General features: G+C 43.7%; 1 protein-coding gene and 1 pseudogene across 1 annotated transcript in view; both read right to left on the bottom strand.

Moving 5' to 3' along the window:
- The window catches only part of WSCD1 (WSC domain sialate O sulfotransferase 1), an 86,503-nt gene extending 65,374 nt beyond the window's left edge, over nucleotides 1-21,129 (bottom strand). Inside the window, exon 1 of the mRNA XM_087717190.1 lies at nucleotides 20,821-21,129. The gene's annotated coding sequence lies outside the window, so the exon portion shown is untranslated. The remainder of the gene's footprint in view (nucleotides 1-20,820) is intronic.
- LOC148044852 (U2 spliceosomal RNA) lies at nucleotides 18,407-18,529 on the bottom strand (annotated as a pseudogene).
- Nucleotides 21,130-21,561: the final 432 nt, after the last annotated feature.

Raw genomic sequence — 21,561 nt, 5'->3', positions numbered from 1 at the left:
GCTTTTAAGAAGACACTGGACAGCCACTTGTTTGAAATGCTTGGTTTTTTTGTTTTTTTTGTCTGTACCCCCCCCCCCTTCCCAGATTTGATTTGTTAGCTGCCCTGAGTCCCCTTCGGGGGGAAAGGGCAGCATATAAATATAATAAATGAATGAATGAATGAAATGAAATGATACAGGGTTTCCTGTTTGAGTAACGGGTTGGACTAGAAGACCTCCAAGGTCCCTTCCAACTGTTATTCTAGACTGTTTTTCAAACTTGGTGGCTGAAAGATGTATGGATTTCTGCTCCCAAACTAAAGATGTTAAGAATGACTACTTAGTAGTAAAGTTAATCCTTCATAGTGATTTTGAGCAGATAGCTTGTCAGATGCCATTTAACGTCCTTCGTTTGAAATGTAGGTCAAGTTAGCTCTGTAACCAGATAAAAGGGTTTAGAACAAATTTATGGAGAAGAACAGTCTGCCTCCTTAGTAACCAGAGCAGCACCTCACATTTTTCTCCCTTATCATTTACCAACATATTTCCTCTCGGTGTATCCTACTTGCATCATATGAGTCTGTTTCTTTTGAAGATATATTTGATATATATATTCTTGCCACCTCACTCTGACCCTGAATCCAATGGCTCAGTGTTATTTACCAAGCTAAAGCAGTCACTTAGGTCCTCGCCTTCTCCAATCTGCTGGTTTTTCTTGGTCAGATTTGCACCATTACAGGAAATAGCAATAGCAATAGCAGTTAGACTTATATACCGCTTCATAGGGCTTTCAGCCCTCTCTAAGCGGTTTACAGAGTCAGCATATTGCCCCCAACAACAATCCGGGTCCTCATTTTACCCACCTCGGAAGGATGGAAGGCTGAGTCAACCCTGAGCCGGTGAGATTTGAACAGCCGAACTGCAGAACTGCAGTCAGCTGAAGTGGCCTGCAGTGCTGCATTTAACCACTGCGCCACCTCGGCTCTCACATCGGAAAGATGTGATGGTGGTGCCATGTTCTACCCTCCCGGCCTTCCGTAAAGCTACCAAGTCCTGACTGTTCCGACAGGCCTGGGGCTGTTGAAGCATCCAGTCCCACTTTAATTGTGAATGTTGCTGTATTTTAAATTGTTGTATCATCTTATTCATCCCCCTCCCCTTCTTATTGTAAGCCGCCCGGAGTCCTCCGGGAGTGGGCGGCATACAAAACCAATAAACTAATAAACTATGTTCAAGGAAGACGGTGCAGAAATATGGAGAGCCAAGGTGGCGCAGTGGTTAAATGCAGCACTGCAGGCTACTGCTAGATCAGCAGGTCAGCGGTTCAAATCTCACCGGCTCAGGGTTGACTCAGCCTTCCATCCTTCCGAGGTGGGTAAAATGAGGACCCAGATTGTTGGGGGCAATATGCTGACTCTCTGTAAACCGCTTAGAGAGGCCTGAAAGGCCTATGAAGCGGTATATAAGTCTACTGCTATTGCTATTTGTCCAGCTTTTCCCAAATAGTTTATTTTTTTGGGAAGAAATCACTTGAGGCAGGCAATTTTCAGCCTGAAACCAAGATAAACTAGATCATCGGAACACTTCAGTGTCCTTCCAATTAGAAACAAAATCATCACTAAGGTGCATCAGGTATATTGTGTCAAGCTTGAAGCGAGCTTATGCTGTTGCAAACTATTATTGCTTCTTGGCTTGCCAAAGAACCATGGGGGGAGGGAAGGGTGAGATGGAATGCAGGTCCCAGACTTCAAGAAGAAGGGCCTTGAGAACCAAGGACACATTGGCAGATGTTTGCCAAGACCAGAGACTTCTTCTCATAACAGTACAATGACACTCAATTGGACAATGTGACCTGCACTAATGGGTGGGGTGGGGTGGAATCGATACTGTAATTATGTGGAGTTGCGCAGGAATTAGGTAGAGTTGGTTTTGAATTCTTTAGTGCCGAAATGATGTACTCAATAAAGTCTTGCATTCGGACATCTGAGAATTTCAAAAGTGCTTGCTTTGGTTTTGTTAATCAGAACGTTGACATATTGATTGAAGAGTGTGTCAGGCTGTCCATGGTTTGAACCCCTAAATAAAAGCGATCCCTGGCTCCATTTTATGGGGAAAGTATAGCACTTAGAGCAATAGCACTTAGACTTATATACTGCTTTACAGTGCTTTGCAGCCCTCTCTAAGCAGTTTACAGAGTCAGCATATTGCTCCCAACAATTTGGGTCCTCATTTTGAACTGCCAAATTACAGGCAACCAGCAGGCAGCAGAACCCTGCAGTACTGCACTCTAACTAATGCACTCAGCCAAGGCTCAGCTTTATTTGAGATCATGTGTATTGTAGCATTGCATAGCAATAACCAAGAGTGGGTTTCAAACGGTACGGACCAGTACGGCCATACCGGATGGTGAAATTTAGCATGTCTTCCCATCCCTGGTGTTCCGGAGGCCCCACACCACAATGTCCCCTCCCCTGGCCTTCCCCCCCACTTGATTCCCTCCGCTCAGCCGCTGCTTGATCGCTCGCCCTGCCTGTCAGCACCAGACTTGCCCTGCCCACCCACTTCCTTTGCCAGAGCAGAGGACTGGGAGAAGCCCAGTGGTTTGCACTTCCTTCTCTTTGACAGCCGCCTGGTTTCCAATGGGGGTGGGGAAGAAATCCATGCATTTTTCCTCCCTCTGCATGGATCCCCCCCTTCATTGGAAACGAGGCAGCTGTCAAAGAGAAGGGAGCAGCGTGCGCCATGTGGGCTTGTCCAACAGCTGAATCCTCGCCTCTGTTCCTTCTTCGGCTGTTGGACAAGCCAGTCACATGACTGCTGAGTCACTCCCACAAAACAGGCCACACCTACAGAATAGGTTCTAAACAATTTTGAAACCCACCATTGGTCAGAACTGAGAATCACGTGCCAAAATCCCTGAGTTTAACTGTCTCTAATTGCCCATCTCAGTGTAACCAATCCAGTTCATGCAAAATGTTTTCATAACAATCATTCCAAACATAGGTTGGAATACAACTACCTCCTTCTTCCAGATGGGTGGCCTTTAGGCCAAATCCTGAACAAGTACAGTTTCTACTTTCTATTTTCCAGCCATTCCCCTTTTTCATTCCCCCTCCCCAGAACTCATGGCAACCTGTCATCGCATAGTAGCGAAACACAGCAAGCATAGTAGAGAGCCAGTTTAGTATACTGGTTTAGGTGTTGGCCTAGGAACTAGGAGACTGGGAGTTCTAGCACTTAAGGATGAAAGCAATATGGATGAAGTTGGGCTAGTCACTCTCTCTCTCTCAGCCCAACAGGGTTATTGTTGTGGGGAAAATAGGTGGAGGAAGGAGCATCTCCCCCCTCTCTCTCCTATCTGTCCACCCGCCCGTCCATCCATCCATCCATCCATCCATCCATCCATCCATCCATCCATCCATCTATCTATCTAAATTGCTGTGTATATGTATATTCCAGCATAACTCTGGAACACCTCGAGCAATTTCAACCAAACTTGGTACTTAGAGGCAAATAATGTGGGGGTAAGACACCCTAAGACCCCTCGGGGTGTGTGTTCAGATATAGCCTGTTGTGCCATACTGCTGTATTGGCTTCTACTGCACAGTGCAGTGGAGTTGCCATGGTAACAGCTTCACAGTATTCCACAAGAGGACTCCATCTGGTAAGGGGGACAATCCAACATTAGAAATGACGTTTGGTCCGGACCTTTTCCCCCTATAAATAAATACCCAGACAATAAGTAATAAAGGTGGGATAACAATCTAACTTATAGATAGATAAATATAAAGCAATCCTCCTGTCAGAAGAAACAGAAATTTCTGTCTTGCAGAAGAACATTTAATAACTGAAACAACAAACTCCAATTGTGTTCATTTGAAACGTTTCCTCCTCCTGCCACTGGTTTCCAAATGCAATGAATTCTACATTATGGTCAGAAAACTTCTCAGTTCCATTAGTTGATTTTAACACGATTCCAGCAATGGTGCAGAAATTAGCCGTACGTTTATTTCGGCTCAAAACCGTAGTTACAGAAAGTAATTTGTTCCATTACAATTCCTTCCCTCTACCCACCCTCTATATTTGGAATAACCGCAGTAAAAGTGTCACTAGTAAAAAAAGCTCAAATATACACCTATACAACCGAGCACTGCTATTAATAGAAAAGGTCAACTTAGCTAACAATAGGTTACTCCAGGAGGCACACCGTGGAGAGTTGTCAAGAATAATTGAAGAGTTTCACACACTGTATATGAAAGCATCCACAGATATGAACAGGAAAGTTTGAATTGATATCAGTCTGGCCCATTTTGGCTGCTTTCCAAACAAGCATTTCTTCCCGGATTCTTAGTGTAAAATAACCGGATCCAGGAAAACAAAACAAAACAAAAAAAACTTCGAAGGGAATATTTGTAGTTCATAATTCAGCCGTGGAGTCCTTGGTACTCTCTAAGCTTGCTTGCAAACATTTCATTGCCAGACTAGTGTAGGAAGTTAGCATCCACCCACCTCTCCTAGAAGAAGGAAATATTTTGAGAAATATTAAAAAGGCAGAATATTATATTTCCCTGGATGAGAATTGGGGAAACAAGCACTTGGAAAGCATCCTCCACCTTCCTTAACTGCCAGAGGACTGGGAAAGAGCTGATATGGTTCCCATCTTCAAAAAAGGGGGAAAAAACAGATCCAGGAAACTACAGACCTTTCAGCCTGACCTCAATACCAGGAAAGATTCTGGAAAAGATAATCAAGCAACGAATTAGCGAACACCTAGAAGCAAACAAAGTAAGAGCCAAAAGCCAACATGGGTTGGTCAAAAACGATCATGCCAGACTAATCTTATTGCATTCTTTGACAAAGTGACAAAATTAGTGGACCAGAGGAATGCCGTCGATATAGTTTACAGTAAGGCATTTGATAAGGTAGACCATAACCTACTACTAGATAAAGTAGAAGAATGTGGGTTGGACAGCATCACCACCAGATGGATTCGTAACTGGCTGACCCATCGCACTCAACGTGTAGTCCTCAATGGAACTGCATCTTCATGGAGGGAAGTATGCAGTGGAGTACCCCTAGGCTCTGTTTTAGGCCCAGTACTCTTCAACATCTTCATCAATGATTTGGATGAAGGAATAAATGGGGAACTCATCAAATTTGCAGATTACACCAAGCTGGCTGGAATAGCCAACACTCCAGAAGATAGGCTAAAGATACCAAAGGATCTTGACAAACTTGAACATTGGGCACTATGTAATCTGCTCACAGCAGATGTCAACACTTAAGAGATAAAGAGATAGATAGCTCTACTCATAAGGAAATACACTCACCCAAGATCCAACAAAGGTAGGATTAGCCCTCAGCCCAGAGGTGGGTTCCTACCAGTTTGGACCGGTTCAACCAAACCAGTAGTAACTTGGTGGCCTGGGTCGCTGGAACCGGCCGCAACCCAGGCCTGCCATGCCCCCAAACCAGTTCTCCTACGATGGTGCCATCTTGTTTTTCGATTCTGCGCATGCACAGAACCATTTTCATTGCAAAAATTTATTCATTCATTCATTTTATAAGGTTTTGTGCATGCACAGACATTTTTATTTGCAAATGCGCATGCATGTGGAGCAAACGTTTTCTGTGCACCAAACTGACAGTAATGCCGGCAGCAACCAACCCCTGCCTCAACCACAAAAGGAATTTCCCAACAAGCCCCTTCATTGCATCAGCAGACCAAACTTCAACCAAACTTAGCTCAGATAACCTACAGAGCCAGCTATGACCCCTACAACAGTCAATAGAATATATGTTCAGGAACAGGGAAGTCCCATCAGATCGCACAGGGTAGGCCTCCTCCGAATTCCATCCGCCAGTCAGTGCCGACTGGCGACTACACGGAGGAGAGCCTTCTCAGTTGCAGCTCCGACGCTATGGAACAATCTCCCCGTGGAGATCCGCACCCTCACCACCGTCCAGGCCTTCCGCACGGCCCTTAAGATCTGGCTATCCCGTCAGGCCTGGGGATAGGACTTTACTCTCTCCCTGCCCGAATGCCGAGTGAATGTTGTGCTTTTATTGTTAATTATTTTTACTCACATTTTCTTTTATGTCTTGTCTTGCACTCCCCTCCCTCATGATTGTAAGCCGCCCTGAGTCCCCTCAGGGAAAAGGGCGGCCTATAAGTGTTCAATTAGAAAAAAAAAAAAGTTCAAGTGCAAAGCCCAAGAGAAGATATTAAAAAAAAACCCTCATTCTCAACTCCATGTGATCAGCTGATCAAAACCACTCATGTGCTTCTACTTCATTAATAAATGAAACTCTCTTTCCAATCAGCCTCCAGCCTCCAGCCTCCATTTTGTCTCCAGTGCCTTTCTCCCGGCTTGGAGCTAGACCCCGATATTTCTTCCAACACTACATAACATCTGTCAGGCCTGCATTTATATTCCTTTTAGAGTTTTGGCCTGCCACACTTTCTCTTATTTCATTATGCTGTTTCTTTAAGGATACTCAATGGGAGGGGGGATTAGAAGGAGTAGGATTTTGGAATGTATTGTTTTTCATTCTTTGCTAGAAGCCTTGGAGGTCTTCTAGTCCAACCCCCTGCTTAGGCAAGATACCCTACATCATTTCAGACAAATGGTCATCCAATTTCTTCTTAAAAACTTCCAGTGTTGGAGCATTCACAACTTCTGGAGGCAAGTTGTTCCACTGGTTAATTGTTCTACCTGTCAGGAAATTTCTCCTCAGTTCTAAGTTGCTTCTCTCCTTGATTAGTTTCCACCCATTGCTTCTTGTTTAACCCTCAGGTGCTTTGCAGAATAGTTTGACTCCCTCTTCTTGGTGGCAACCCCTGAGATATTGGAACACTGCTATCATGTCTCCCTAGTCCTTCTTTCTCTTAAACCCAGTTCCTGCAACCGTTCTTCATATGTTTTAGTCTCCAGTCCCCTAATAATCTTTGTTGCTCTTCTCTGCATTTTTTCCAGAGTCTCCACATCTTTTTTACATCGTGGCAACCAAAACTGAATGCAGTATTCCAAGTGTGGCCTTACCAAGGCATTATAAAGTGGTATTAACACTTCACGTGATCTTGATTCTATCCCTCTGTTTATGCAGCCTAGAACTGTGTTGGCTTTTTTGGCAGCTGCTGCACACGGCTGGCTCATATTTAAATGATTGTCCACTAGGACTCCAAGATCCATCTCATAGTTACCACTATTGAGCAAGTTACCATTGGACATTTTTTTAAAATCATTTTGATCATATTTAAAATATATACATGTTTGCATCACGTTCGGAATCATCACATTGAGGAATGACAACATTTTGACAATCCAGCATGTTTCTACAAAATGGGATTGACACAAAGTTTCTCCTATATATTGTGGTGCTTCTGTCTGATTCTTCCAATAGAAATTGCGATGACTTATTTTACTTCGCTTTTAACAGGAGTGATGTATCACCCAAACTTATTTTAAAGACTGGTCAATAAAAGCACTGGGAAATGGCTGTCAAGGGAGGTCACCAGGGGCACAAGGGATCGATTTGTTATTCCTTGTATTAAATGTCTAGACTACCATTTCACAATCTCAGCATCTTTACGATATGTGGACTTCCAACTCCCAATATGCTGGTTAGAGAATTCTGGGACTTAAAACGTCTGCACATGTTAAAGTTGCTGAAATTTGGAAACACTGATCTAGATAAACATCTGTAGAGATTCTCAGTCATTCAGGTCAAGGTATGTCGCAAAGGTGCTTTTTCAGGAGGCAACTGGACTTCCTTGTTTTTTTCTTAGTCCAGTTGCCTCCTGAAAAAGCACCTTTGGGACAACCATCACCTGGATGACTGAGAATCTCTACAGACTTTTAGCTGTACAATTTGGGATGAACACCCCCGGAATGGTGTGGGAATAGGAATGGATTTCCAGAGGGGAAAACAATTCAGACTATAGGAACCAGGACACAGGTAAACCTCCAAGTGCTTCATCTACCCGCTAAAAGATCTGCAAGGAAAATAAATCCTCCCATTCCTCACTATCCCGTCAGAGTTGAAGAAGCTTCTTGGACGAAAAACGAAACGTCTTGAAAAGGAAAAAAAACAAGAAAGTTCAGTTCAGTTCAGTTCAGTTTATTAAATTTCTATGCCACCCTTTCCCCCCGAAGGGGACTCAGGGCGGCTCACAACTCGAACCGGGGAGGGGGATACAGACAAAAGATTTAAAAACAACAACATAACAATATATAATTTAAAACTCACAACAGTCATACCATTTGAGATGGGGGCAACAGCTCTTTAGCCCCAGGCCTGTCGGAACAACCAGGTTTTGAGGGCTTTGCGGAAGGCCTGGAGGGGGGTGAGGGTTCGAATCTCCACGGGGAGTTCGTTCCAGAGGGTCGGAGCAGCCACAGAGAAGGCTCTCCTCCGGGTAGTCGCCAGTCGACACTGGCCGGCGGATGGAATTCGGAGGAGGCCTAATCTGTGGGACCTAATCGGTCTAGTGGAGGTAATTGGCAGCAGGCGGTCTCTCAAGTACCCAGGTCAAGTCAATTTCCCCTTGAAAAAGCATCTTTGAGACTGATCTGGGAGTCAAGTTATTGTCCAAAGCACAAGAGACAATGGGTGGAAACTTCTGTAATCAAGGAGAGAAGCAACTTAGAACTGAGGAGTAATTTCCTGACAGTTAGAACAATTAATCAGTGGAACAGAATTGCCTCCAGAAGTTGTGAATGCCCCAACACTGGAAGTCTTTAAGAAGATGTTGGATAGCCATTTGTCTGAAATGGTATAGGGTTTCCTGCCTCTGCAGGGGGTTGGACTAGAAGACCTCCAAGGTCCCTTCCAACTCTGTTATTCTAAATTATTCTATTCTAATTGTTTCCATTCCTGGTAGACAGGGAATAGGTTTTGTTACCCAACTAAATAACATCTTCAGGGTTATTTAGCACTGAAGATATTGCCCTAAACAGATAACAAAAATCTCTGCAAGCAAACAACTCAAGCCCAGAGAACAAAAAAGACCCCACAGACTAAAATCTACCTAGCATTTTTAAAATGCTGAACTTAGCCTGAACCTCACTATAGTATTTACTTTACTATAGTGAAGTTCTAAAACTGCTAAAGTATGGAAGACAAACAGATCAAAGGAGATTACGGGCTTACATGCCCTAAGAGTTTGCTGTGTGTGTATATGCCTGCACATGCATGGCCAGACACACATGTATTCATGTGCACACATGCACACCTTCAAATTAATGTTGATTCCTGGTGACTGTAGGAATTATGAGATGTGAAGTTTTCTATCTTGAACCGTGTTAAAACAAGGGTGTCAAACACAAGGCCCGGAGCTGTCCTGGGAAATGTAAGGGGCCAATCAGTGTGGCTTCGGCCCAGTCTACTCAGTGCAAAGAGGAAATATGGCAGCAGTTTGGGGAGTGGTGACAAGCTGGCCATGCCCACCCAGTTAGCCACGCCCAGTGAGTGGCGTCAAGTTGCCCATGCCCACAGAGTCAGCCATACCCACCCAGTCGGTCACATCCACGCAGTCGGCCATGCCCCCCCCCTCAATGAAATTGAATTTGACTGCATTCAGTTTTGGTCGCCACGATGTAGAAAAGATGTGGAGACTCTAGAAAGAGTGCAGAGAAGAGCAACAAAGATGATTAGGGCACTGGAGGCTAAAGCACATGAAGAACGGTTGCAGGAACTGAGTATGTCTAGTTTAATGAAAAGAAGGACCAGGGGAGACATGATAGCAATGTTCCAATATCTCAGGAGCTGCCACAAAGAAGAGGAAGTCAGGCTATTCCCCAAAGCACCTGAGGGTAGGACAAGAAGCAATGGGTGGAAACTAATCAAGGAGAGAAGCAACTTAGAATTGATGAGAAATTTCCTGACAGTTAGAACAATTAATCAGTGGAACAGCTTGCCTCCAGAAGTTGTGAATGCCCCAACACTGGAAGTCTTTAAGAAGATGCTGGATAACCATTTGTCTGAAATGGTATAGGGTTTCCTGCCTAGGCAAGGGGTTGGACTAGAAGACCTCCAAGGTCCCTTCCAACTCTGCTATTGTATTACTGTATTAATACCCCTGTGTTAAACGTTGACTAGCACTGATGATGTTGCCTAGTTTGTGCAATGAAACATCTGCAAAAAACCAACCAAGCTCGGGGAGCATCAAGGACCCCTCAATTGAGTCCTCCTATGGAAGCTAAAGCTTTAAATTAAACATAGAAATAGGCAATACTTCCACATATTTTGGACTATCATTCCCATAATATATAACCCATTGTTCCTATCTTAAAATCTCCTGAAAGTATCACCATGCCCAGTCCCACTACTCTATGCCAGCCTCACTGAGGAATTCTGGGAGATGAAGTCCACACATCTTAAAAGTTTTGAAGATTAAGAAATGCTGGTCTATGTGACAGCTGCAAAAGACTAAAGTCCCTGTACATTTTTTTATAAATACCAACAAGCTTGGACAATTTTAGGTCCAGTGAGGATCCCTGAATGATGTCCATTCAGGTTTTCTATTCCCAGAATAAATAAAGCTGTTTCTGAAATTGTTTTTTTTTTTAAAAAAATAATAATAACTGAAAGTAACATTGATGCATTTTTCATCATCCTAACCTTAAAGAAAGCCTCATTTAAAACCTGGAAAAAATATGAATCACCCAACGTTGGACAGTGTGGGTGGCAGGAAACACAACAGAAAGCTATACTTCCTGTCTTTATCACCACACCATGAATCTAGAATCATTTCAAAATCATTGTAAGAGTTACATAATTAATTTTGATTAAGCAGAAACAAGATTTCAGAGGGGCACCAAACTTTCCCCCATTCATGTTGGGTGAGAAATGACAATTCTCACCAAGCATGAATGATGGTGAGAACAATTAATCGATGGAAGGAGTTGTCTCCAGAGGTTGTAGATCCTCCAACACTGGAGGTTTTGAAGAAGAGACTGGCAACCATTTGTCTGAAATGATAACTGAGTTTCCTGCCAGAGCAGGGACTTGAACTAGAAGATCTCCAAGACCTCCCTTCCAACTCTGTTATTTTGTTTTATGGAAGTATTCTGTACATACTCAGAAGATTTCTCCACATCAGTCTTTCTCAATCTTGGGAAGTGTGTGGACCCAAAAAGGGGTCAAAGAAGCCCTCTTGAAACAGAAGGGGAGGGATACAACATAATCTATCTCCAGTTTACAACACAGTCCTTTCAACAGTTCCAAGAAGGGTCCACCCACCCCCCCATTTGCACTATTCAGGTGACCCTGAGGACAAAGATAAACCTCCAGGTAGACTCAATAACTCTCTAAAAGAATGCAAATGACCAGCTGTCTGCAAGGAGTATAAATCTTTCCATTCCTCAACATGCAGTTAGAACTGAAGACTGTTCTTGGATGAGAGGTGAAACGTCTTCAAAGAAAAACAAGAAAGTAATACAATACACAATACAATAGCAGAGTTGGAAGGGACCTTGGAGGTCTTCTAGTCCAACCCCCTGCCTAGGCAGGAAACCCTATAGCGTTTCAGACAGATGGCTATCCAACATCTTCTTAAAGACTTCCAGTGTTGGAGCATTCACAACTTCTGCAGGCAAGTTGTTCCACTGATTAATTGTTCTGTCAGGATTCTTCCTTAATTCTAGGTTGCTTCTCTCCTTGATTAGTTTCCACCCATTGCTTCTTGTCCTACCCTCAGGTGCTTTGGAGAATAGTGTGACTCCCTCTTTTTTGTGGCAGCCCCTGAGATATTTGAATACTGCGATCATGTCTCGCCTAGTCCTTCTTTTCAAAGTCTTGAAAAGGGATCTTTGGGACAACCATGACCTGGATTACTGAGAATTTCCATAGACATTCAATTCCCAGAATTCCCCAGCCAGCATGCTGTCTAGGGCAGAGGGCAGCGGTCTACAAACCATGGCTCTGGAGCCACATGTGGCTCTTTCATCCCTCTCAAAATATGCATCACAACTGCCTATGTGCGATACCCGCCGGCATGCGATTTATTGAGGTTTTTTACCTATCTTTTTTTTTCCAGAGTTCAAAATGTTTTTGTTGCATGCAGAAATAAAAAAAAATGTTTTCTCTGTAGCATTTTCATAAATGCAACACGCTATAGGTTTTTTTTTATACATAGCATAAAGGTAAAAACATAATATATTCAATGCTATCTTCATTGTAGATGTCAAAAGGGTTTTGTGGCTCCCGGTGTTTTTTCTTCTGTAGGAGATGGGTCCAAATGGCTCTTTGAGTATTTAAGGTGGCCGACCCCTGGTCTAGGGAATGGTCAGATAATGGGGGCATAGCCTGCAGCTGCATAATGGGTGGACACCAGGGGTGGGTTTCTCGTCCCGTTCCAACCAGTTCGGTTGGAAAGGGGCCGGCAGCGTCCTCGTGCACGCGCGCAGTGCACGCATGCGTACTAGCATCTGTGCGATGCTCCAGCTGCTCCTGGAGGATCGCGCAGGCGCTGTATGCGTCCTGCGCATGTGTGGAAGCGCAGAACTCGTCAAAACCGGGTAAGGAACGCGGGCAGGCGGGTGTGCCCTTCACCGTTCCTGGAAGTTACTTACTTCCGGGTTCGCTGACCAACCGGTTCGCGGGGACCGCCGCGAACCAGTTGAAACCCACCCCTGGTGGACACAGAGACTCAGAAAGGACCCCCCCTCATTTCTTAGTCTGTAAAGGAGACAGTGGGAGATTTGTACTTTCAGACTTAAAGGACGCTGTTCGCCTAACCTTACTAGAAAGTAGAATTAGCTCATCTAGTCATGTTTCCTGTCTGGTTTACCTGGGAACACTGACATCAATGTTGCAAGTCTGAAAGTCCAAATTGGTTAGAGCAGAGCTAAATTAGCCCTCAAACCCCATCCCAGAATTCTGCATGATTTGCCACACAGTTTTTAGTGGCTTTAGTTTTACCTCAATTAAACATGATAATGTCCTTATTCAGTTTGGTGCCTTGACGTTACAGATTGTTCTTGACTTACAAGTACAACTAGAGCATAATTTCTGTTGCCGTCATAAATTGAGGCACAACATGACCGGACTCAATTTCAGCACTGTTTTTAGGTAAAGGTTCCCCTCGCATATATGTGCTAGTCATTTCTGACTCTAGGGAATGGTGCTTGTTAGGAATATAATTCTAACGGTTGGGTTAGCAATATATATATATATCATGTAACAATGCTGTACCTGTTTCTTTAAATCATACTGTAAAATGTGATTGGTTGCTGTTTTCCTCAATCGGCCATAAGAGGGAGCCAGAACGACTGTTAGTTCTCTCTCTGCTTTGTTAGATGCTGGGCTGAACTGATCTGAGTGCCGTGAGCTATTGTAAGTTTTGCAACTGCTAGCAAACTTTGAATGCCGAACTGATTATATGATTACTCGACTATGTTATTTGGATTATCCCTTAACTGAAAGACATTGATGACTGACTGAATTATCTGTGTATGACTTGGACTGTTTGATGGATTCTGATACCTTTATTTCCACTAAAGTAAAACCCTATTTAAACTGTGGTTTGCTGGTTTGTGTGTTCTCCAACACAACTCTTACAACGCTTTGTTGCTCTCCCAACGGGGAGCTTGCCTAACAATGATCATCTCCGTTTCAAAGCCGAAGAGCCAGTGCTATTCGAAGAGGTCTCCGTGATCAAGTGACTGGCATGACTAAAAGCCAAAGGAACACGGAATGCTGTTACCACCCCACCAAAGGTGGCCCCTATTTTTTTACTACTTGCATCTTTACATGCTTTCAAACTGCTAGGTTGGCATAAGCTGGGACAAGGAATGGGAGCTCACTCCGTTATGCGCCACTAGGGATTCGAACTGCCAAACTGCTGGCCTTTCTGATCAACGAGCTCAGCGTCTTAAAAAGTCACCATGATTCTTAAGCCAAGCCCCTGGTCATTAAGCAAATCGATTCTTCCAAAGGGGCACATTTTGACCAGAAACCATGCCAGAAACTGGCAAAAAAATTTTTTGCAAACTAAAGTTACTTGTCCGTAGGATGCTACAGCTGATCGTAAGTGTGAGCCAAGTATCCAAAATGTAATCATAGGAATGAGGTAAGCAGTTGTAACTTCAAAGATGGGTCATGAGTAGTTCTTTTTTAGTCCATCTTAAGTTTGAATGGTCATTAAATAACTCGGTTGCAAGAAAGGACTGTAATCTTGACACCTGATGATTTCATGGAGAGGTTTCTGCAGCTTTCTAGGCAGAATGTGATTTTCCCCAGGGGTGAAATGCTACTGGTTTGGACCAGTTTGCCTGAACCGGTAGTAAAAATGCTACCAGTCTGCCTGAAATGGTAGTAAAAAAAATGCTACTGCTTCACCCAAACCGGTATTTCCAATGATCAACTATGACACGCAATTTACATTAGCTGGAATCATCGGATTTCCTGCTTTCTAGCTAATTGAAATTGTGTGTCACAGCTGATTGTCGGAAATCAAAGATCCTGTACATGCGTGGAGGTAAGCCCGCGCACACTCACATTTGCAAACTGGTAGCGAAGATAAATTGATTTCACCTCTGATTCCCCCCCCCCCAATCATTTATTCCTGACTGGCTTTGTGTCTAAGACAGGACTAGAACTCACAACCTCCCAGTTGCTAACGTGGTACCTTTAATCATTGTGCCAGGCTGGCTCTTCTCATTGAAAGTGACTAAGGCATACATAATACTTTAGGTAAAGGCGAAGGATCCCCTCACACATATGTGCTAGTCGTTCCTGACTCTAGGGTGCAATGCTCATCTCCATTTCAAAGCCGAAGAGCCAGCATTGTCCGAAGATGTCTCTGTGGTCATGTGGCTGGCATGACTAAATGTCAAAGGTGCACGGAACGCTGTTAGCTTCCCACCACCAAAGATGGTTCCTATTTTTCTACCTACATTTTTTATGTGCTTTTGAACTGCTAGGTTGGCTGGGACAAGTAATGGGAGCTCACTCCATTATGCGATACTAGGGATTCGAACTGTCGATCTTTCTGATCGACAAGTTCAGCATTTTAGCCATTGAGCAACTGCGTCCCCCTGACTGAGGCATACATAATGCTTTAGCAATGGATCAAGAAATCAAATGCCCTTCTTTAAAAGACCTGGTTTTTTTCTTCTTAAGAAAACCAAATTACAGTGGCGACAATTTTGCTTTTATCTGATGGGCAAGAGCAATATTTATTTTATAATGTATTTTATGAACATCAGAAAGGGAAAGATACAAGTGAACAAAAATAAAAGAGAGTTGCAAAAAGCTCTGCAATTTGCAAAGAGGAAACTAAACCAGAATTAAAGAAAGCAGGCCTGGTAAATACAGGTGGTCCTCAACTTACGACCACAATTGAGCCCAAAATTTCTATTGTTAAGTGAGACATTTGTTAAGTGAGTTTTGCCCCACTTTACGACCTTTCTTGCCACAGTTGTTAAGTGAATCACTTCAGTTGTAAGCTAGTTGTTAAGTGAATCTAGCTTCCCCATTGACTTTGCTTGTCAGGAGGTCACAAAAGGGGATCACATCACCTTGGGATACAGCAGCGGTCATAAATATGAACCAGTTCCCAAGCATCCAAATTTTGATCATTTTGATAATTGAAGGGATGCTGTAACTTTTGACAAATGGGCATGTCACATTTTTCAGTGCCGTTGTAACTTTGAACGGTCACTAAATGAACCGTTGTAAGTTGAGGACTATCTGTAGTACACTATCTCTCTGGTCCCAGTGACCAACCCAAATTTGATCTCACATCATTATTCTGGGACACATTTATTTGTCTCCATTCATGAAGGCGAGGTGACACAGTGATTAGAGAGCAGTACTGCAGGCTACTTCTGCTGACTGCCGGCTGCCTGCAATTTGGCAGTTCAGATCTCACTGGCTCAAGGTTGACTCAGCCTTCCATCCTTCCGAGGTGGGGAAAATGAGGACCAAGATTGTTGGGGCAATAGGCTGACTCTGTAAACCACTCAGAGAGGGCTGTAAAGCACTGGGAAGCAGTATATACGTCTAAGTGCTATTGCTATTGCAGTCTAACTGCCCACTGCTAGGAGTTCGATCTTGACCTGCTCAAGGTTGACTCAGCCTTCCATCCTTCCGAGGTGGGGAAAATGAGGACCAAGATTGTTGGGGCAATAGGTTGACTCTGTAAACCACTCAGAGAGGGCTGTAAAGCACCATGAAGCGGTATATACGTCTAAGTGCTATTGCTATTGCAGTCTAACTGCCCACTGCTAGAAGTTCGATCTTGACCTGCTCAAGGTTGACTCAGCCTTCCATCCTTCCAAGGTGGGTAAAATGAGGACCCAGACTGTTGGGGGTAATAGGCTGACTCTGTAAACCACTCAGAGAGGGCTGTAAAGCACCATGAAGCGGTATATACGTCTAAGTGCTATTGCTATTATTCTGCCTAGCCTGTTGCTCTCATCCAGCTTCAAATTAAGCTTATATCTAAGATACTAGTTGTCCTTATTTTCAAAAAAGACCACCATGTTCTTGAGTCTTATTTTTTCTACATTGAAACAAGAGATGACCATATATATCTCTGTTGTATGTACTTGTTTCAATGTAGATAAAATAATAATGAATAATGAAAAAATCGCAAGATACCAGGACTTAAAAATCGAAATTCAACGACTATGGCACAAACCAGCAGTGGTAATTCCAGTGGTAATTGGCACACTGGGTGCTATTCCAAAAGCACTGGAATTACATTTTAAACAGTTAAAAATTGACAAAATCACCATCAGTCAAATGCAAAAAGCCGCACTGCTTGGATCTGCACGCATATTACGAAAATACGTTACGGCGTCCTAGGCCCCTGGGTGGGGCCCGACTAGTAACCAATGCCAAATCCGGCGAAACAACTGGCCGCTGTGATACAATTATATAATAATAATATTAATTTTATACATATATACAGTACATTCCTTCAAACATAACTTGTATGTCCATGGTGGGAGGAGTTAAGTTGAGTCTAGAGTCAAAAGTAAAAAAAAAAAAAGAGTAATTGATTTTGTCAATGTTTGTCAACAGTTCCTTCCCGAGCAGAGTCTGGGAGTATCCACATTGGGAGGGTCAGAATTATCCAAATAAAGGTGGACAGAACATCACTGTGCAAGCCTCACCCTTCTCCAATGTCCATATTTAACAGGGGAGGAGTTTTCAGTGCCTTGGTTCTGTCCACCATTTTGCTGATTTTGACCCTCTCAATGTGGACTGCCTTGTTTTCCCCTCATCTTCTCTTTTGTGAGTCTTTCTTCTGTCACTTGCCACTCTCTTCATCCTACTTCTCCTTAGTCCTATAAAAAAGGTTCTTCTTGCCAGTATAATACATGTAGGGAGGACTTTAAAAAAAAAACAGACTTAGATGGACAGACTAAATATTTTAGTTCTTGAACTTAAGTGGGATTATGCCAAAGACCACCCAGTCAAGTTTTCTCATGCTTATGGCGGTCAACCAGGTCTCTTCTGTTGCTTAAGCCTGGCCCTCAAAGCTGGACTGAAACGGAGACTTTATCTCTCAAACATCCATATAAAATTACCAGAATAACAGAGTTGGAAGGGATCTCGGGGATCTTCTAGTCCAACTCCCTGCTCAAGTAGGAGACCCCATACCATGTTAGACAAGTGGCTGTTCAATCTCTTCTTAAAAGCCTCCAATGAGAGAACACCTACAATTTCTGAAGACAAGCCATTCCACTGGTTAATTATTCTGACAGGAAATTTCTCCTTAGTTCTAAGTCAGTGGTTCTCAACCTGTGGGTCAGGACCCCTTTGGTGGGGGTCAAACGACCCTTCCACAGGGGTCGCCTAAGACACATATTTTCGATAGTCTTAGGAACCGAGACATCAATTTTATGGTTGGGGGTCACCACAACATGAGGAACTGTATTAAAGGGTCGTGGCATCGGGAAGGTTGAGAACCACTGCTCTAGGCTGAGATCAGAGGTGGGTTGCTCCTGGTTCAGCCTGGATCGGGCGAATCGGTAGTGGCAGCGGCGGGTGACTTTGCCCACCTGCCTGGATGCTTATACACATGTGCAGAAGAGTCGTGAGTGAGCACCTACGCACACGAGCAAACCGGTAGTAAAACAAAATGTCCAAAACAATGGTTGCGATCTCTCTCTAACCAGCTTCCATTCATTGCTTCTTGTTCCATCCTCAGGTGCTTTGGAGACTAGCTTGACTCCCTCTTCTTTGTGGCAGCCCCTCAAACTTTGGAAGACTGCTATCATGTCACCCCTAGTCCTTCTTTTCATTAAACTAGACATAGCCAGTTCCTACAACCCTTCTTCATGTGTTTTAGCCCCCCAGCCCTCTAATCATGTCCGTTGTTCTTTTCCCCACTCTTTCCAGAATTTCTACATCTTTTTTTTTGGGGGGGGGATACTCAAAACAATTTTACTTTTAGGTGGATTTTTTTTGGGAAGGGTAGTTTAATGTTTAAAAAATTATTTAATATGCAGTCCTCAAATAGAGGACACATCAGATATTAAACTGATAAGAACAGATACTACACTTGATCTTAGCCAACAGGCAGAGAAGCGAGCTCTACATCTTTTTTTATAATATGGTGACAAAAACTGGATGCCGTATTCCAGGTGTGATCTTAAAACTCTGCTCTACACAATTACCTACTGCTTACTTTGCCACCTATTGGCAAATCTCATTTGGTTCCCTTCGACTCTTGTCACCTTGCATAGGGACATTGGGTTGGTTGCAAATACATTCTAGGTCAGGTTTTGTATATTTACTTATTATTCTGTCCTGTCTTTCTGCCTGTATCTATACCCCTACTGAACCCTATCCCATACATGTACATCAAATCGGGGTCACCTTTTTCTATGCAATTCCCCCATAATATCTTTGTAGACAAAGTTCCCAAATATACACACCCTGTTTGACACGCTGTTTCTTCATAATTGTTTGTTTTTTACTCAAGCATCTATCATGACTCCCTCACCTGGCTTCCTCTCCCCAGCCCGGGGGTGGGGGAAGAGGAAGGATGTGCGCCTACCTCCTTTTTCAAACACCCGTTGTTTTGCATAAAAAGTTTTGAGGACATTCTGTATATTTCCACCAGCCGTGCTTATGACTCAGACTGTACTGGTGGACTGTATCTTTCTGTTCTAAAGGAAATAGGCAATTATTTCTTTTACATCCTGAATGTCCTGGACCCCTTAAGAAGAATAGTTATTGATGGGCTGATGTCCTCTACGGAAACCCAATTTGATTTCAATTTGCCTCTCCATGTAATGACCTAATTGGCTCATTTGCACTCTTTTCCTTGTTCCCAGGATCATTCACCTGCATGAATGGGTAAGCCTTAATGACTTAAAGGGCACCCTATAGATACTGAAGTGGCATAGGGCAATCGGGGGGGGGGGGGGGCTATGGAGAATACATATGTGGAGCAAAACAGTGGAAGGAAGGCAGATGCCACCATAAGAAGTGCAAGAAATTGCAAGGATGCCCAAGGAGATGGTGAAAAGCAGTAAACAAACATGGTATCGTAAGAGGAACAGCCATCCGGTAGTATCCATCAGCAACAATTTGAGATTTCTCTTATTCATCATAGTCAGGGTTCAATTGGAAAAGGGGGGTTTGGAGAAGGAGACATATTCATGGAATTACTTTTCAAGAACATTGCCGTTACCCTGGAGAAATGAAGATAAGAGACTGGCTGAAGTGGAAGGGAAGAATGCTTTCCTTCCTTCCTCCTTGTAAAGTAGAACTATAGGCTTGCTTCCTGCAGTCTTACAATGATCCATTATGAGTCAACCACAACATTGGAAGATTATGGTGTGAAAAATTAAGATTAAACCCTACCGGTTTAATAGAAATAAACTTGAGCTGTGTGTGTGTGTGTGTGTGTGTGTGTGTGTGTGTGTATGTTTGTTTTGGTATAATTATGACCATCGGTGCTCTATTGTCTTTTATATCAACATTTTAAAAAGGGGGGGGGAGGAAGGCTGCCAAAGAATTCTTATCAAATTTAAGATCAAGGGAGCTTTCAAAATAATAATAATAATAAACAACTCTCCCTTTGGATCTTCCTGGAACAGCATGCAAAATACTTCCCGGCAAGCCAATAGGATTTTCAGAGGTGAAGGAATAAGTTTTTTTTTTTTTCCCTCCTGAAGAAAGAAACCCCTTAGAACAAGCTTTGCATAACACCAATTTCAGAAAAGCAGCTTTCTCCAGCCGGGAGAGGACACGGTTTCCAATACATCTCGATACATTCTCGAAAGAGGCCTGAGCACTGAAAGCACCCAAAATGCCAGAAGACACCCCCCCTACTCCCCTCCAGCCATCGAACCCCCCCCAAAGCAAAAATAGGCTATTGATAAAGTCTTAGAAAATATCTCTGATCACGAAGAAGGGTGCTTGGAAGAGAAAGTGGATTGTACCTGTTTTTTTTCTCTCTCTCCAAACCTAATCAGGCAACCTCTTCCGGCAATAGACCCAGATACAAAATTGGTCCTTCCAAGCCTCCTTTGGTGCCCTACATATGAGAGATGATGAACCCTGATCCACTAAGCCAAACCTTCGTGAGATCGCCCTGTCCGTCTACTCTACCTCCCCTCCCCAATTGAAAAGGATGCTTTTCATCCTTCCTTGAGAGAGGCTGCCTTCCTTAAAAATAAATAAATAAAGGCACGCAATCCCTTAAGGCTGGGGGGGGGGGGACCCAAAAAACTGTTGGCGAGGAAAAAGCCCGGAAAAGTTCTCCAGTCCCGAGCCAAGCAGTGGAGGATGGGAAAGTGCCAAGGTTTTTCCCCCATGTGCCAGGAAGGAAGGAAAGAAGGAAAGAAAGAAAGAAAGAAAGGAAAGACTCACCTCTGGACAACAATATTCCCAAAACTCCGGATTCAGCCAAGAGAAAGGAAAAAGTCCCTGGCAAAGCCCAGGGAAGACAGACAGGGAGGCAGACAGCCTACAAAGTGGACGGCAGCGTCGAAAAAGGGTTGCCCTTGACTAATCCTTCTTCTGCCAGCCCGACGGAAAGCCCGCAGAAGCCGTAATCCTCCCCTCGCATCTCCTCGCTCCGGCGGCTCTGCTGGGTCTCTACAACTCAGCCTTTTGAATACCTCCAGCTGTTTATATCAGTAACTAACCCAGCCTTAAGAGAGCAAGCCTCGCTTTCGCACATGCTCAGTGGGCACCCAGCTTTTGTTCCTGCACTCGCTGAAAGCTCTCCCGGGGTCCTAAGTGACTCACTCGACCACGGCTCCAAACGGCGAGCCAGGAGGATGCAAAAATATCTCCCGGGAGCTGGGCTTTTGGGGATGTTCTTGCCCGCGGGCTGCAGGATAAAAAAGAGCGATCCTGTGGGAGCAGCTCTGGGAGACGGAGACGATGACATATAAACTGTGAATCCTTCCTTCTTTTCTTTTAATTTTAAAAACACAATTTCACCACCGTCGCTCTATACAGCTCTGGATGAATTCCTTCAAACAGTCCAAACAAACAGCTTGGAGGAGCTGTGCCTATACTCCCCTCTGCCTTGCTTAACCTCCAACTCAAATAGAGCAGAAGCAGCACGTTGTCTAATTTATTACTTGAAACCATTTCAAGGGT

Source organism: Thamnophis sirtalis, unplaced genomic scaffold, assembly GCF_051295495.1.
Source record: "Thamnophis sirtalis isolate CommonGarterSnake01/CBP01778 unplaced genomic scaffold, rThaSir2_p1.2 scaffold_6, whole genome shotgun sequence".
In the NCBI taxonomy this organism is placed as follows: Eukaryota; Metazoa; Chordata; class Lepidosauria; order Squamata; family Natricidae; genus Thamnophis; species Thamnophis sirtalis.
This window is presented reverse-complemented; position numbering and strand designations above follow the sequence as displayed.